Below are 19174 nucleotides of genomic sequence, written 5' to 3'. Positions count from 1 at the left end.
AGGTTCTCTGTTATCGGTCGTAGAGATTCATCTCTTACCTCCCTTTTCAGATCGACGATATACTCTTATATATACCATTACCTCTACTGATTCTCGTTTCAGTACTGGTTTGGCTTTCTACTACATGTAGATGATTGTCCTGGGGTAAGTAAGTCTTATTTTTGTGACACTCTAAGCTATGGTTGGGCACTTTTATATAAATTTCTAAATATTTGTGTTTAAACATTTATTTGCCTTGATTCAGGATGTTCAACGTTCCTTATTTCAGACAGTCAGTTTCATATTTGGGATAATGCATATGAATAAATCAATTTTTTCTTACCTTAAAATTTGACTTTTTTCCTGTGGGCTGTTAGGCTGGCGGGGGCTGAAAATGCTTCATTTTATTGCGTCATTCTTGGCGCGGACTTTCTTGGCGCAAAAATTTTCTTGTCATTTCCGGCGTCATACGTGTCGCCGGAGGTTGCGTCATTTTTTTGACGTTTTTGCGCCAAAAAATGTCGGCGTTACCGGATGTTGCGTCATTTTTGGCGCCAAAAGCATTTAGGCACCAAATAATGTGGGCGGCTTTTTTGGCGCTAAAAAATTCGAGCGTCATTGTTGTCTCCACAATATTTAAGTCTCATTGTTTATTGCTTCTGGTTGCTAGAAGCTTGTTCATTGGCATTTTTTCCCATTCCAGAAAATGTCATTTAAGGAATTTGATCAATTTTGCTTTATATGTTGTTTTTTCTATTACATATTGCAAGATGTCTCAGATTGACCCTGAATCAGAAGCCACTTCTGGAAAAACGCTTAACTGAGTTTCAGTTCTACCAAAGCTAAGTTCATTTATTTTAAATGTTATAAATGTTTATCTTTAGCTATGGTTTGTAATAAGTTATTATGATATACTTTTACATGCAGAATCCATTAGTATTTATGCTTTATATATTGCCATTCTTACATCTTATGTACAAGAAATATTTAGAAATATTTTTCTGATTCTATTTTAAAGGCTTTGTCTGACTTCGTGCCTTCTAATAAAAATTTTTTAGGTCTTTTTCACTTCTTTTTTAATTATTGAAGTTTCAAATGACCAACAACATACTGATTTATCCTTCTCTGATGATGTTTTTTCTCTTTCAGAATTTTCTTCATCAGATATTGACACTAACAAATCTACTTTTTTATTAAAGTACATTTGTTCTTTGTTGAAAAGGTGTTGATTATTTTGGATATTAAGGTAACTAGTTCTTTAAGACTAGCTGACACTATTTCTGCCTATTTATTCTTCTGTGTTTTCAGAGGTTTTCTTTCCAATTCCCAATACTAGGGAATGGAATAGGCTGAGAATTTTCTTTTATTCCTTCTTCAAAGGTTTTAAACTATATTCTTTGCCAGCAGTTAAATTCAATTTGGAGGGTTCTCCAATTTTTTGGGGCTATCTCTACTCCTACTAATTATGCTATTGTTTCTATAGCAAAATAGTATTTATTTTCCTTTAGATGGTTGTATCTTATTTATGGAAAATTATTTAGTTTCAGGTACTTTTCTTGGTCCTGTGATTTATTTTGATTTTGCAATTGCTTCATTTTTGTTCTGTTTACTTTAAGATCAAGTATCAGATTATGATTTATTTTAGCATTGTTAAGGGACAACATTTACTAGACTAGGTACTGTTGCATTCGTCTTGTTATTTTGCATTTATTGATTATGCAAGTCCACTGTATTGTCTGTTCCTTTAAACTGAACTATCATGCTAATAATTTCATTTGTGTCTTCATTTTATTGAATATTTTCGCAAATGAGGGTTAATCTATGTCTTTAGCTATTTTAGCTAGAAGAATTTTGTGATTTTTATAAAATCCATATTTCTTTTGTTCTAAGATAATCAATTATTTGTTTTATAATTGGATTAATTTCTTAACTGTTACTCAGGGCTTCAAGATTGAGTTCTAAGACTAAAACTGTAAGCTTATACTAGTTTGGTTGTTCTTATTAGGGAACGAATTCCTGAATTCTTTCCCAAGTAACATGTTTATAATTGGAAATTTTTCAGTTCGAAATCAGCTCCCTAATATTGCGATGTATGTGCCATATTCCAGCTTAGCTGGCAAGGGGCAGGTTAAGACTTTTTTGAAATTTATTTGGTTCTATTTGGTCCAAATTTCTTTGATTTTATTCCAGTAAGGCTAACACTTTCTTTAAGTGTGTTTCGGTCCTATATATTTTGGGTACTGTTGAAGCATGGCTGGGCACCCATGGGGTTTAAGCGCTGCTCAGACCTGGAATCTTCTGGGGTATTTCTTCCAGTTCCATTTTTGGGAACTAGGTTTTGGAGTTTTATTCAAACTATTCTGCCTTTTGGTCAGTGATAGCATTATTTGTTTTCATTAGATACAATAAATGCATATTTTCATTTTTCTGTTTTCATTCAGATTATTTTCTGAGGATGCGGAATCTCATATGATTCACTTTGCTCTTCAGGACATAGTTAGAGGATCTTTTTTTCAAAAGCTCTTGATTCCTCACACAAGGGTCACCTTTTTTAGGTTTCCAGATATTTGTGTCTCTGTCTTTGTCTCTATCAGACAAGGGACAATTTTATTGTGTTCCGTTTGTCGGTACCTTTAGTCTCTATTATTTCTTTCAGTTGCTATATATGCATAGAAGTTTTAGGTCTTATGGCCACAGCATTGGATTTAATTCCCTTTGCTCATTTTCAATAGAAAGAACCTTTTCAGTCTTTTATGCTGAATTATGGTGCAGGGATTCTAGGATTTCGCATTTTAAATCTTTGAATCCTAATATTTATCTCTCTTGATTTGCTGGTTAAGATCACCATCATTTAGTTCTACAGGTCTCTTAGTTTCTTTCAACCTGGACCATGATCTCTACAGATGCGAGTCTTTTTGGTTGGGAGGCTGTCTGAGGATCTCTGTCAGCACAAGGGGTTTGGAAATCTCAGGAGGTGAGATTACCATTTGATATTTTAGAACTCCGTGCTTTCTCAGAGTTTTTTTTCAGTTTGTTTCTTTTTGAAGAAGAGACGTTTAATGTTTTTCAAGCAATATCACTACTATGGTGTATGTCAATCATCAGAGTAGGACTATCAGTCCTTAGGTTGTGACAGAAGTGTCTCGGATATTAGCTTGGGCTAAATCCAGCTCCTATCTAAATTCTGTGGTTTTTATCCCAGGTATAGATATTTGGGAAGCGGATTATCTCTGGTAATCAAGCTTTTCTTCCGGGAGTATGGTCTCTCTTACCCAGATATGTTTTTCATCTCATCTGAATAGAGAACTTCCCAGGGGCCTATTAAGGTCCGGGAATCTTCAGGCGGAAGTAGTGTATGCATTGACATTTCTTTGGAATTATCTTTTTGCCTATTTCTTTCCGCCTCTAGTTCTTCTTCCAAAATTCTTATGGAGTATTTGTTTGTTATGCTGGTAGCTCCAGCGTGGCCTCTCAGGTTTTGGTATACGAATCTCATTCGGATGGCCAGTTGCCAACGTTGGACACCTCCGTTTAAATCATACCTTTTCTTTCTCAAGGCCATTTTTTCCATCAGGATCTCAAATCATTAAATTTGAAGGGATGGAGTTTGAACACTTGGTTTTTAGTCATAGAGGTTTTTCTGACTCATTGATTAATACTATGTTTCAGGCTCATAAATCTGTCTCTATAAAGATTTATATTGAGTCTGGAAGACCTAATTTTCTTGGCATTCTTTTAAAATTCATAGAATTTTATTATTTTTTTCAGGTTGGTTTGGATAAGGTTTTGTCTTCAGTTCTTTGTTAGGACAAATCTCTACTCTTTCTTTTTTCACAGAAAGATTGCTAATCATCCTGATATTCATTGTGTTGTACAGGCTTTGGTCCATATCAAGCCTGTCATTAATTCAATCTCTCCTCTTTGGAGTCCCAATTTGGTGCTGAGGGCTTTACAGGCTCCTCCGTTTGAAACTATGCATTTTCTGTACATTAAATTACTTTCTTGGAAAAGTATTGTTCCTTAATGACTCCGTCATTAATACTATGTTACAGGCTCGTAAATCTGTGTCTAGGAAGATATATTATCTAGTCTGGAAGACTTACATTTCTTGGTGTTCTTCTCATCATTTTTCTTGGCATTCTTTTAGAATTCCTAGAATTTTACAGTTTCTTCAGGATGGTTTGGATAAAGGTTTGTCTGCAAGTTCCTTGAAAGGACAAATCTCTGCTCTTTCTGTTCTTTTTCACAGAAAGATTGCTAATCTTCCTGATATTCATTGTTTTGTACAGGCTTTGGTTCGTATAAAACCTGTCATTAAGTCAATTTCTCCTCCTTGGAGTTTGAATTTGGTTCTGGGGGCTCTTCAAGCTCCTCCGTTTGAACCTATGGATTCGCTGGATATTAAATTACTTTCTTGGAAAGTTTTGTTTCTTTTGGCCATCTCTTCTGCTAGAAGAGTTTCTGAATTATCTGCTCTTTCTTGTGAGTCTCCTTTTCTGATTTTTCATCAGGATAAGGCGGTTTTGCGAACTTCATTTAAATTTTTACCTAAGGTTGTGAATTCTAACAACATTAGTATAGAAATTGTGGTTCCTTCGTTGTTTCCTAATCCTAAGAACTCTAAGGAAAGATCGTTGCATTCTTTGGATGTAGTTAGAGCTTTGAAATATTATGTTGAAGCTACTAAAGATTTCCGAAAGACTTCTAGTCTATTTGTTATCTTTTCTGGTTCTAGGAAAGGTGAAAAGGCTTCTGCCATTTCTTTGGCATCTTGGTTAAAATCCTTGATTCATCATGCTTATGTCGAGTCGGGTAGAACTCCGCCTCAAAGGATTACAGCTCATTCGACTAGGTCAGTCTCTACTTCCTGGGCATTTAGAAATGAAGCTTCGGTTGATCAGATTTGCAAAGCAGCAACTTGGTCTTCTTTGCATACTTTTACTAAATTCTACCATTTTGATGTGTTTTCTTCTTCTGAAGCAGTTTTTGGTAGAAAAGTACTTCAGGCAGCTGTTTCAGTTTGATTCTTCTGCTTATAATTTCAGTTTTTTTTTCATTATAAGATTTAAACTTTATTTTGGGGTGTGGATTATTTTTCAGCGGAATTGGCTGTCTTTATTTTATCCCTCCCTCTCTAGTGACTCTTGTGTGGAAGATCCACATCTTGGGTATTCATTATCCCATACGTCATTAGCTCATGGACTCTTGCTAATTACATGAAAGAAAACATAATTTATGTAAGAACTTACCTGATAAATTCATTTCTTTCATATTAACAAGAGTCCATAAGGCCCACCCTTTTTTGAGGTGGTTATGATTTTTTTGTATAAAGCACAATTATTCCAATTCCTTATTTTATATGCTTTCGCACTTTTTTCTTATCACCCCACTTCTTGGCTATTTGTTAAACTGATTTGTGGGTGTGGTGAGGGGTGTATTTATAGGCATTTTGAGGTTTGGGAAACTTTGCCCCTCCTGGTAGGAATGTATATCCCATATGTCACTAGCTCATGGACTCTTGCTAATATGAAAGAAATGAATTTATCAGGTAAGTTCTTACATAAATTATGTTATTCCATTGAAAAAGAGCAAATAATTTTGTTTTCAAGAGAATCTAAATTTATGGAAAGCAAGTCTATTTCCCTAATCTACTATCATTTCATATTGGTGAGAATAGGAACATAATCTTAATCCTTCAAAGTTGTCCATCTCTGTAACAGTATGATGTTAAAATGTCAAAGTGCACATGAGCAAGAAGAATCAGAGAAAGTGCCCAGGATGCATATTTTGTCAGCACCTTAAATATAGCAGTTTTCAATACTACGGTTTACAGATTGTCAAACATCTTGTATTTCTGGCTCCATTAAAGAGTCAAAATGTAAAGTTTCATAGGCGGCCAGATAGCATTTTCAATTTAAATTGTGTTATATATCAGAAATGAATAAAACTCCATGAAAGTAAATCTGTACTTTTTATTCTAGACAACGATGTCAACATTCCCTAACAAGGAAGTGAGTACAACTTCCACAACAAATAAACACGTAGTTGGCAGGATTCGAACCTGCGCAGGGAAACCCCAATAAATTTCAAGTCCGTCGCCTTAACCACTCGGCCACAACTACCTACACAAATCTGTAGGAAATATACACAAATTAAAAAAAAATTATAAAATCCAATAATCATTCGAAATAATAAAATTCTTATACGTTTTCTTTACAAGTAATCTGATATTTCTTATCTAGACTTAAGGACAAAACCCTGATAAATCTCAAATCAGAAGTTTATAAACAAACAAATGTCAATAATAATTTGGGCAAATTAAAGAGGGCAAGAAAATCAAATCAAATGTATTACATGCAAGCACGGCTCACAATTCTTGCAGAAAGAGCTAATCAAAGGGATGTATTAAATTTAGATGCTATTAGAATGCATTAAAAATAGTACAAACAGTAATAAATCATATTAAATTATACATTACAAAACAGTATTTTGAGAATGAAAAATGTGAAATTTAATTAGATTTTTAAATGATGCTATATATTTATACACATATAACTATGATAAGATATTTGATACGTGTGGTTGTTAAAAAAGGCTATGTCATATTATTTTTAATTCTTGTATCATTTAATATTTTTTATGTGAAATTATTATTTTTAATACCCTAAAGATGCATTTCACCTCAATACATATATTTAGGCTTCATTTCCATGTTGTCTACTGAGTTTGATGTCTATTCTGTTTCAAAGGCCTTTGCCAAACTTTATATTCCATTGAAAAAGAGCAAATAATTTTGTTTTCAAGAGAATCTAAATTTATGGAAAGCAAGTCTATTTCCCTAATCTACTATTATTTCATATTGGTGAGAATAGGAACATAATCTTAATCCTTCAAAGTTGTCCATCTCTGTAACAGTATGATGTTAAAATGTCAAAGTGCACATGAGCAAGAAGAATCAGAGAAAGTGCCCAGGATGCATATTTTGTCAGCACCTTAAATATAGCCGTTTTCAATACTACGGTTTACAGATTGTCAAACATCTTGTATTTTTGGCTCCATTAAAGAGTCAAAATGTAAAGTTTCATAGCCGGCCAGATAGCATTTTCAATTTAAATTGTGTTATATATCAGAAATGAATAAAACTCCCTGAAAGTAAATCTGTACTTTTTATTCTAGACAACGATATCAACATTCCCTAACAAGGAAGTGAGTACAACTTCCACAACAAATAAACTCGTAGTTGGCAGGATTCGAACATGCGCAGGGAAACCCCAATGGATTTCGACTCCATCGCCTTAAACACTCGGCCACAACTACCTACACGAAGCTGTAGGAAATATACACACATTAAAAAAAATTATAAAATCCAATAATCATTCGAAATAATAAAATTCTTATACGTTTTCTTTACAAGTAATCTGATATTTGTTATCTAGACTTAAGGACAAAACCCTGATAAATCTCAAATCAGAAGTTTATAAACAAATAAATGTCAATAATAATTTGGGCAAATTAAAGAGGGCAAGAAAATCAAATGTATTACATGCAAGCACGGCTCACAATTCTTGCAGAAAGAGCCAATCAATGGATGTATTAAATTTAGATGCTATTAGAATGCATTAAAAATAGTACAAACAGTAATAAATCATATTAAATTATACATTACAAAACAGTATTTTGAGAATGAAAAATGTGAAATTTAATTAGATTTTTAAATGATGCTATATATTTATACACATATAACTATGATAAGATATTTGATACGTGTGGTTGTTAAAAAAAGGCTATGTCATATTATTTTTAATTCTTGTATCATTTAATATTTTTTATGTGAAATTATTATTTTTTTTCTTTTTAAATCTTTTATTTATAATCAATGAAATAAGTATCATAAAAAACAGAAGAAAAAACAATAAATATAACCCCTATCCTGGGTAAGGAAAAAAATAAAAAGATACAAATTATATATATACAGATTTTCACATGAAATCTAGAATACAAGGCTTTGTCATTTTTACTTTCCTTTTCTCATAAGCACAAGATAATCAACCACATTATGTAACTTCACGTTATAAGTGCCTATCAGAGAAAGCATAAATTTATATCCCAGGTGGGCCACAAGAAGACAAAAGAAAACTATACTGTCTGTATATAATATGTTAACCTAATTATATGAAGGAAAAATGTGAACCATGTATCTTTACATAGTTTAATTATAGATCATCAATTTCCCTTTTCTTGTTTTACCCTCTCTTCCTCCTCCCCCTCCCCACCCACTCCCCACCTCTTACTACTGGTCCTACCTCTTTATGCGGAGGAGGGGAAAAAAAAAAAAAAAAACGGGGGGGGGGGGGAGATCATACATTTACCATATCCCCAGCAGAACCATTTCAGTATTCCTTAGTGAATGTAGTAGATATTCACTTTCAGTTAAAGGGAGTGCTTTTATAAACAGTGACCATTTAGTAAAGAACCTAGCGATATCTTCATCATTATCTATATTCATATTAAATTGTTCAAGGATACATTGTTTTTTTAAGCAATTTTTAATTTCCGTAATACTGGGGACTGTGCGCATTTTCCACTTTTTAAAGATAAGGTATCTAACTGCCAATATAGTTATATTAATGATTTTAGCATGAAGCCGCTCGTCTTCTGGGCCAAAATAAAAAAAAACTATATTCATCACAGACAGATTTAGATTTAGAGGGGAGATCTTCAACATTTTACAGAGCCAGAATTGAACTCTGAGCCAGACATTCCTGATTTTCGGGCAACTCCAGATCATATGCAAGAGGTCTGCAGAAGGAAATGAACATTTAGGACAAACACCAAAATTGGTGTTTCCACATTTAGTTCCTTTTTCCGGAGTAAAATAGGTCATATATAATAACTTCAGATGAGATTCCCTCCATGTAGAGGAAAGAGTTAATCGAGCAGCCTCTTGAATTGAAAGATGAGGTAACATAGAGTCCGGTTCTCGGTTCAAAAGTGTGGCCCACTTAACAGAGATTTTATCCAAGTTAATTGTACCTCTATCGGATACCAAGATCATGTACAGAGGAGAGATTGACATAAATCCGTTCTTGGCCAGAGTGAGCCATTTTTCTATGTGTCCTAAAGACCAATTCCATCCATAGTCATTCGCAAGTTTCAAAGCATAATGTCTCGCCTGAAGATATGCAAAGAAATTTTTATGCGAGAGATTAAACTCCATTCCGAGGGCCTCAAATGTTCTAATGCAGTTTTTCTCTATATCAAGAATCTGAAGAACCGTGGAGAGCCCCTCAGCCTTCCATTTTAAAAACAATGTTGATGGTATTCCTGCCTGAAAATGGGGGTTTCCAATAAATGGAATATATCTTGATATACGATATTCTATACCTAACATGTTACACATCTTTCTCCAAGCTAGGATTACGCTATATATGGACCTGAGCTTTTTTATTTGAGGTGGGATATACGCGAGGTCTGAATGAATAAGAGCTATAAGAGAGAGAGGATTCGTAATACTGTTTTCCAATTCGTTATTCATAACATAGTTACGTGAGAATAAGCAGTCTGCCACTATACGAGCATGGAAAGCATAATTATATACCCGAAGGTCAGGTAAAGCCAGTCCTCCATATCTAATCGGCAGGGAGAGTTTTGGGAGTGAAATCCTAGACCTCCTATCCTGCCATAAAAAAGACCGGAGTTGCGAATTGAAAAAAGTAAGATCCTTTTTTTTTAAGAGCAAGGGAATATTCTGAAGAACATAGAGTATTTTAGGTAAGAGAATAATCTTATATGCTGCTATGCGACCGGACAATGAGAGGGGTAGATTCTGCCAATTTTTAAGCATAACCCGAGTTTTATTTAAGATCGGATTTATATTAAGAGAGTACCAAGCGTCAGGGTTACTAGAGACATTTATGCCTAAATATTTGAAAGAATCATGTACTATGGTATAGGGTATAAGGGTATATTTGTACATGAGCTGTCTGTCTGCCTAATCCAGAGAAGTTCTGATTTGGTTATATTTACTTTATACCCTGAAAAGGAGCCAAACTGTTGTATTATTGAAAGCAGTATGGGTACATTTGTAGCTGTATTAGTCAAGTATAGGAGGATATCTTCAGCATAAAGTGCTATCTTTAATTCCTGCGTTCCGATTTTAATTCCTTCGAGTTGTTGTCTAATTGATATGGCAAGAGGTTCAATAGCAATGTTGAATAAAAGCGGCGATAAAGGACAGCCTTGCCGGGTTCCCCTAAGTAATCTTATATCTTGAGAGAGATGGCCGTTGACTATCATTCGTGTAGAGGCCGTGTGGTATAGCCTTGCAATAAATTTTATAAAATTACCTTTCAGGCCAAATTGCTCTAAGGTGAATAGAAGATGATCATGATAGACTGAGTCAAACGCTTTTTCAGCGTCTATGGCTAGGATTGCCAGGTCTGCAGTAGACCTTTCAGCTATCTGGGCAGAGGCTGGGGTATTTGAAAAATAATCTAGCGTTAATAAGAGTTCCCTTATTTTAGCCGCAGAGTTCCTAGCCTTCATAAAACCCGCCTGATCTGAATTGATAATAGAGGGAAGGAGAGATTGAAGCCGTTGAGCAAGAATTGTAGCTAATAGTTTGTAATCCGTGTTCATAAGGGCAATAGGTCTATAGGATTCCATCAATGTTGGATTTTTTCCTTTTTTTAGAATCAAGGTTGTATAAGAGGCTGTGAAATTAATTGTAGGTTCGTTCCCTTCTATATATATAGAGTTGAATAAAGAAGTAAGATAAGGTACAATATTAAAGGATAGTAGTTTATAAAATTCGTTAGGAAGCGCATCCGGGCCAGGTGCTTTGTTGTGGGCCAACTTTTTGATTGCAGCAGCTACTTCTATCTCAGTAATAGGGGAGTCAAGTGCCTCAAGTGAGGTAGATGGTAGTGACGAAAAAGAGATCTTTCTCCAAAAATCCTTACATTCCTTAATATTAGATGATCTAACCGAATATATATCTTTATAATAATTAAAAAAAGATTGAACTAAATCTTGTGGTGAGCTAAAGATTTGCCCTTCTGAATTTATATTATCTATGAGCTTAGAGGCCATATCTTGTTTAACTAAGTTAGCTAAAAGTTTCCCAGTTTTGTTCCCATGTCTATATAATTTTGCAGAAAACCGAATCTCCTTTTGGGTAGTTTTATATAATAGTAGAGAATCTCTTGCTTCTAGTGCAGAGATATACTTAGCCCACTTTTGCGGGGGTTTTTTCCAGTAGGTATGCATTATAAGCATTTGTAGCCGCTCGCAGGAGTTCACTCTCACGCTTTTTAAATTTCTTAGTACGCATAATAGAATATGCTAATATTTCCCCCCTTAGTACTGCTTTAGCAGTTTCCCAAAAAAGAGCGGGACGGCTTTTAGCTTCGGAATTAAGAGAAGCAAATTCCACAGTCCTAGTTTCCAGCCAATTTTTAAATTTAGGATCAGAGAGCAGGAACTTGGGAAAAAAGAAACGATTATTTGAAAATGGAGGAATACTCGCCTGAAACTCGACACAGATAGGAGCATGGTCAGAGACCACAATAGGTAGTATTTGGGCCAGAACTTTATATTTACAAAGTCTTTCATCGATCAAGAATAAATCTATACGTGACAAGGACTTATGTGCTTTTGAAAGGCATGTGAAATCACGCAAGTCCGGATTTTGTACTCTCCATATATCTTTTACTCTAAGGTTGGAAAAAATTCTAGAAAACATTTTGGACTCAAGATTATCCCTTTTAGACTTTTTAGAAGAAGTAGACTGCCTCAACCTGTTGATGGGATATTGAGGCGCCATATTAAAATCACCGCCCATTATTAGGAACCCTTCTATACAGGTCATAAGCTTAGCTTGTAGTGTATCCCAAAATAATGCATTAAAAATATTCGGAGCATATATATTACATAGAGTATATGTCAAATTAGCGATCTTAATTTTCATTATAATGTATCCCCCCTCTTCATCTGCTTCAGTGTATAATATTTCATAACTAAGCTTTTTGCCCAGAAGAATAGCGACTCCACCTTTGCGACTCACACTAGGGGAAGAGAATACCTCTTTAACCCAAAGAGATTTGAGCTTAAGAACCTCTTGAGTCTTCATATGGGTTTCTTGTAGGAAAGCAATGGAAGTACCAAGTTTCCCCAGATAAGATATTATTGTTTTCCTTTTAATATGAGATGTAAGACCTCCTATATTCCAGGAGGTAAATTTAATTGCTGTGGACATAAGAATTATCTATACATAAAAAAAAAGGGGAGAGAAAAAAACAAAAACAAAAAAAACGAGGGGAGGGAAGAGTGGAGGGGGTGGTGGAAGAGACCCAAATATCTACCGCTAAGCAGACGACTAGACCACCTATGCCATCTGGCCCCATACTGAAAAAGCCCAAGCATAATTGTACACAAAAAAAAAAAAAGAAAAAAAAAAAAGAAATGTCTGTATTATTACCCCTATTCATTGATATCACGTTAGTCAGGGGAGCAGTTTTTAGTAAAAAAAGATTCTGCCGCTGAGGCAGTGTCAAAAAAATGTGTGGTGTTATCGTACATTAACCTAAGCCTAGCCGGGTGCAAAATAGTTGCACGCAGTCCTTGTTGTATAAACTTTGTGCATGCAGGAGCTAATTCCCTCCTTTTCAATGCTGTCTCTGCTGAATAGTCCTGAAATAATAGAATTTTAGTTTCCCCCAAATATATGGGTTGGTGTTTACGAAAGGCTTGTAAAAAAGTGACTTTATCTTGGTAGTTCAGGAATTTGGCTATAATTGGTCTTGGCCTTAAATTATTTTTAGGAGAAAGAGATGTTAGTCCTATCCTATGTGCCCGTTCTATGATAATATTAGGGTAGGTCTCAGGAAGTTTTAATAAACCTGGAAGTATATTTGTCATCAATTTATTTAGATCTTCAAATTGTTTTTCCTCAGGGACCCCAATTACTCTTAAATTATTTCGCCTTGAGCGATTCTCCAGATCTTCTACCTTATTCTGTAGTTTAAGCAAAGTCATAGACGTAGCTTCCAGTTTGGTATTGTGCCTTAGGGTGAGATCCTCAAGATCTGATACTCTTTGTTCTACTTCAGAGAACCTTTCAGAAAATTGCTTAATTTCTGAAGCTAGTTGGGCAATATCTTGTTTGATCTCTGCTTTAAGAGAGTCAAACTTAGGTGTAAGGGCCGTAGAAATATTAAGGACCAAAGACTGCACGTCATAGGGTTCGTGAGGATTGGGAACGCCACATATAGGCGTCTGTACCTTTGCAGGAGCCTCTGCAACTGTTTTATGTTTTTTATCCCTTTGTCTAACCGACATGCCTGAAGGTGAAGTTTTAGAATATGGATGTAAAAATGTATCCATATACTTGAAAAATATGTGAATGTGATAGTAGGGAACTAGGAATCAGTTCCAATGAGTGTTAAAGGAAGAGAGGACCCCAGATGAGGAGAGAAAAAAAAAAGGGGGGGGGGAGGGGAACGCTGAAGGTGTCAAAAGTTGTGGTGTCGTGAAGTGAACCAGTGTTAGTTAAAAAGAAAAAAAAGAAAAAAAAGTGAAATACGTGAATCAAGGACAGTCATGCAGGCGACAATGGGACCTATATGTAATTTATTTGTGAAACCAATGTTGCAAAGAACCTTTTATGTCTTACAGTTGGCCCTTTACAAAAGGGAAGGGAAAAGAAAGAGAACTTTTATTTCTTTCGCTTTTCTTACTTTAATATATTGAGTACAATACCAAAGTAATACCTTAGAGGAAGCAATAAGGTGATGTATAAATAAATATGTGTTCAGGAGGAGATTAATCTAGGATTGGGAATATTTTGCAGACTATAGAGTCTAAACCTTAGCATTTAAAACTCCATAAATCCCATTTAAAGAAATACAAATATACAGAATACACTGGCTATATCAGTCAAAATATTAACCCTACCTACAGCTTGTTACCAGATATTACTATTACTCATAGCGGTTGATATGCAGCTGCAGATATATATTGTGTCTATCTTATATAATTAGATGGGTTTTATATGTCTGAGAATTTTATAACCAGTGATGCTAGTTTTTCAACTGGAGAAGATTTATAGGGATACTATGTTTAGTAGTAGTGTTTAAGAATATAGTAACCCAGAATAACGCTCTAGGGAAAGAAATACATTGATACATATATACTTATATGTCTAGGAAACATAGGTTTAAGATTGGACAAATTTAAACGTTGGAAGACCTATATTTTCGCATATAAAGCCTCTAAGCCATATTAAAAGAGCCTAGGTGTATAGTATACACATATAGTATACACATAGCTGTCTCAATCAGAGATATTAACCCAGAGTAAAACTCTTATTTGATTCAATGCAGACTTATTTCTAGTATTAGGGCCGCCTAAGAACAAGAACCAGCAGCTATAATAGTCTTATACTCTAATAAGGCTTTTATGTTAATACACACACTTATAATGAGAGAAAATTGCTAAATATCTTTCCCTTCCCACAGCTGGAATGGGGAGCATTTCAAAAATTGACATTTAAGGAACACAACATAACCCAGGCTAAGTTACGTTATAAAAAAAAAGATGATATGGTATTTTAACAGAAATATTGTTGCAGTTCTTAGGGCAGGGTCTTTTATAGCCCCAGCATCTAGCAGTTCTATTCTTGGCTTGTGGTTCTGTGATGATTTGTCTTATCAGAAGATTTAAATAAATCAAGTATATGTCCAGCGAAATTTTAACAGGTATCTGAGCGCATCAGGCACATCAGAAAAGAGAGAGGACAGTCATTGACTCCGTAAACCAGTGATTTTTTAGAGAGGGGAACCCCCTCAAAGTTACCTGTGTTATCCTAAGAATTCCAGTGATCGCCTGGACTTGCAGTAATCCCCCCTCACGCAGCACCGGTGGGAGGGGGGGGGGCGTCTTTCAAGGAGGCAGAACTGAGGAGCATGACTTAGCCTCTGCGGGAAGGAATCTGGCCGTGGAGCAGTATAGCACGACAGGAGGGGAGCCAAGGGAGCGCACCAGGGCGCAGCAGCCAACCTTACCCCGAATCACTGCAAGAGAACGCCCAGCCGTAAGGATGTGAGACAGGACAAGCAGGGAGACCACAAAAGCGCACCAAGGCGCAACAGCGTCATTCACCCCTCTCGCAGCACCGGTGGGAGGGGGCAGCAGGAGAGCAAGAAATGGGGTCTCCCGGTGTCTCTGGGTAGGTTAATTGTGCTCACACTTGAAGCTGAAGTAAGCAGTGCAGGGCCGAGAATGTTCAAGGTAGAAGCAGTTCCGTGTCAGTAAAGGAACACTGGAGAGCAGGTAATCCACACAGGTGCACGCTAAACATAAGTCAGCTCAAAATGGACTCACCCAGCACCACAGAGCCAACCTGAATTATTTATCAAACAGGATATTTGTGTCAATAACGGTAGGATTTCAACCACTTAGACAAGGCACTTAGCATTAATTCATAGAGCCACAGCATACAGTCACTTAACTGGGGTCCACATCAGGGCTCCGTCCCAGGAGTGCTTCCCATAATGCAGGAATAGTATGATGAAATGTTGGCTAATAGCAGGCTCTATCAATAGCTACAGCACGCAGCTTCTAGTGCGGTGTTGAGGCACTATGTAGGTTCCAGTAGCAGTACTTGCTTGCTAACCCAGCCGCCCAGGGTCAGAGGGTTTAGGCGCGAGACTCGCCAACAGCTTGTAGGGAAGGTAACTCAGAGCAGGTGCATCACCTGACCACACACCTGAACTCCTCCTCCGGAACCCTTGAAATTATTGATTTTTTGACAATCTGTAAACCGTAGTATTGAAAACTGCTATATTTAAGGTGCTGACAAAATATGCATCCTGGGCACTTTCTCTGATTCTTCTTGCTCATGTGCACTTTGACATTTTTTTTTTTTTTTTCTTGTTAATAAATTTTTTATTGAAGTTGAAATAAGTATTAACAAACAAGATTCACCTTTAGAACAATATTACATCAAAGAGAGTCTTACAGTGTCTGTAATCTAAGTTTGGTGACAAAGCAGTATTGATATATAATAAGAGAGTTACGTATATTCATATTTTAACATAGTGCTAGACAAAAGTGCAGGTGAAATGAAATAGAACTTCATTTTATAATATATTATTGGCAAGTGATCTCTACAGCACAATGGAAAACGCTTCATAGCATATCTGAGTCAGAGCTTCAGTCTGTGGAGAGTTAGTATGTGTGTTGGCCACTCTTGGGCCGACATATGTAGGGGGGAAGGGGATATCAGCGGGCAAAAAGCCGCTCAGATAGAAGAGGGGGAGATGGAGGGGCGGAGCCTTCTAGTCAATGCGGTGGCGCTTATAATATAATTAAGTATGGGTTGGTTTCCTCTTCTGTTAAATAGATAAGTTATGCCGAGCCGTGCCTTCCCAGTTAGCACAGCCCGGCAGTATCCATAGCAACTGAGAGGTGGAATTATATGTTCTAGGGTGGGACGTGAGATGGATATTGGAGCTAATGCAGGTGTAATTTGAGACCCTGATGCGTGGGTATTAATCAAATATCAATGTGTCACAAGAGGGAGAATTTAACTAGACAGATACGGTTATGTACATCAATAGATTCAAACAAGTTCAAACTAAACCTTTTAACTAGGATAAGGAGAGATGTCCAGCAAAAGCTAGATGACAGGCAGCACCCCAAAAACCTGAAATAAACTATAACCCTCAATGCAGATAGTCACAGTGTATAAATCTGGGAGGGCTGAAGGAACTCAAAGGGTATCTGAGTATAAAGCTTTTGGGTTAGCTTCCTAAAGAAATAACTTATAGATCACACCTAGATTTCATAGATAATAAAATTAACATTTTGAGTGACAAGGCACCTATATGATATTTATTTTATAGCTGGGGGTATGTGGGATTTATATTGTAAAAGAAATTCTCATATTGGTACCTAGACATATCCCTAGATGTTAACTGGGGTTTTACATTTCTCAAAAATAGAGAATATACAAAGTGCCACCTGATGTAAACTATTAAGCACTATGTAAACTGCATTGACCATATCAGCGAAACCTAAAAAACTTGAGATATGCGTAGTCTGTACAAACATATATAAATAAATTCTATAAGGGAGATTCTTATACTGAAGCTAAAATGTATTGCTAAAGTGTAACTAGAGTTGCTCACATAAAAAAAAAACAGTAATCATATTAAATACCAGTGACCATAGTATAATAACAAGTCTCAACGATAACACTAAACTTAGTCCCCACGAGGTTCCAGTCAAAATAGACCGGGGTTTACAAACCACTGTCTTAGTGACACCGGAGTGCAGCCTGAGGATAAGTGGGGGAAGTAGAGATAAGAAGAAGCAAAGTTCATCCGCCCGGGTCAAAGGGGCTCTTCAGCCATCCAGTATACATCATGAAGATCAGCCTTTGGATTCTCTGGCGCAAGCTCTGCTGGACCTTTTCCTTGTATAAGATGTGTATCATGTCAGTCACATCTCGCTTACCGCTGGATTGCATCGTGGGCCAGGAGATCAGTTCCTCCCTGCGGGCTAATCGTCGGGTCTTCACATTTTTGACAGGTCTCCCTTCAGGGAAGAGAGGATGCGTGGCTACCACTAGCCCGGGATCAGGAGAACCAACTCCAGGAAGGTGAAGTATAGATGCGCCTGCCCAGACCCCCGCCCCGACCGGCCGCTCCGGGACAGGAGCCGGGCAAGCGGCAGTAGAGCCAAGAGTGACGTCAGCCCACAGGGGCGATGTAGAGGAACTTTGGCTGGTCTTGTCGGCCTTCTTGTCCTGTAGACTCGGGTGATGACCCCACAGGGGCAGGTTGTTCAGATTGTCCTCTGAGAGGGCGGGCAAGTCCTCTTGTCTAAGTGAGAGACTCTGAGCAAGGATGGAAAACTGTATATCCATGCGGCGTCCCAGCGCCGCCAGAGCTGTTATTAGTTCAGAGTTCATGCTTTTAGCTGAAGATGCGATCTGTGCCATGACAGAATATGAGCCGCAGAGAAGGGTATTTAGATGGTCTGTCCTTCTCTGATATGGGCCTCAGTATACGATTGCCGTTTTCACTTCCGTTATTATTTTCATGCCATTCTTCCAGTTGTTATACATTGTGTACTGCAGGGTTTAGCAATGTATCTTGCGGTCTCCTTGCTGTGTGGGGTGATAATTTGGGGCTATTTAATAGTTTTAAATAAGTTAATAGAACAGGAGCTCCTGATGACTGCGTCTGTTCAGCTCGGCAGTTGGCTCCGCCCCCCCACTTTGACATTTTAACATCATACTGTTACAGAGATGGACAACTTTGAAGGATTAAGATTATGTTCCTATTCTCACCAATATGAAATAATAGTAGATTAGGGAAATAGACTTGCTTTCCATAAATTTAGATTCTCTTGAAAACAAAATTATTTGCTCTTTTTCAATGGAATATAAAGTTTGGCAAAGGCCTTTCAAAAAGAATAGTCAACAAACTCAGTAGATAACATGGAAATGAAGCCTAAATATATGTATTGAGGTGAAATGCATCTTTAGGGTATTAAAAATAATAATTTCACATAAAAAATATTAAATGATACAAGAATTAAAAATAATATGACATAGCCTTTTTTAACAACCACACGTATCAAATATCTTATCATAGTTATATGTGTATAAATATATAGCATCATTTAAAAATCTAATTAAAATTCACATTTTTCATTCTCAAAATACTGTTTTGTAATGTATAATTTAATATGATTTATTACTGTTTGTACTATTTTTAATGCATTCTAATAGCATATAAATTTAATACATCCCTTTGATTGGCTCTTTCTGCAAGAATTGTGAGCCGTGCTTGCATGTAATACATTTGATTTGATTTTCTTGCCCTCTTTAATTTGCCCAAATTATTATTGACATTTATTTGTTTATAAACTTCCGATTTGAGATTTATCAGGGTTTTGTCCTTAAGTCTAGATAACAAATATCAGATTACTTGTAAAGAAAACGTATAAGAATTTTATTATTTAGAATCATTATTGGATTTTATAATTTTTTTTAATTTGTGTATATTTCCTATAGAGGTGTGTAGGTAGTTGTGGCCGAGTGGTTAAGGCGATGGACTCGAAATCCATTGGGGTTTCCCTGCGCAAGTTCGAATCCTGCCAACTACGATTTTATTTGTTGTGGAAG

The 19174-nt window shown here is 36.3% G+C and overlaps 3 non-coding genes across 3 annotated transcripts; 1 reads left to right on the top strand and 2 right to left on the bottom strand.

Moving 5' to 3' along the window:
* Window positions 1–6019: 6019 nt before the first annotated feature.
* TRNAS-UGA (transfer RNA serine (anticodon UGA)) lies at window positions 6020–6101 on the bottom strand. Its single transcript has one exon. It is a non-coding gene; the product is annotated as a tRNA-Ser (tRNA).
* Window positions 6102–7214: 1113 nt separating this feature from the next.
* TRNAS-CGA (transfer RNA serine (anticodon CGA)) lies at window positions 7215–7296 on the bottom strand. Its single transcript has one exon. It is a non-coding gene; the product is annotated as a tRNA-Ser (tRNA).
* An 11777-nt stretch (window positions 7297–19073) lies between these two features.
* On the top strand, window positions 19074–19155 carry TRNAS-CGA (transfer RNA serine (anticodon CGA)). Its single transcript has one exon. It is a non-coding gene; the product is annotated as a tRNA-Ser (tRNA).
* The last annotated feature ends 19 nt before the right edge of the window (window positions 19156–19174 follow it).

The sequence above is a fragment of the Bombina bombina genome, chromosome 1 (assembly GCF_027579735.1).
Source record: "Bombina bombina isolate aBomBom1 chromosome 1, aBomBom1.pri, whole genome shotgun sequence".
Lineage (NCBI taxonomy): Eukaryota > Metazoa > Chordata > Amphibia > Anura > Bombinatoridae > Bombina > Bombina bombina.
The sequence above is the reverse complement of the archived record's forward strand: the minus strand, read 5'-3'. Positions and strand labels throughout refer to the sequence as shown.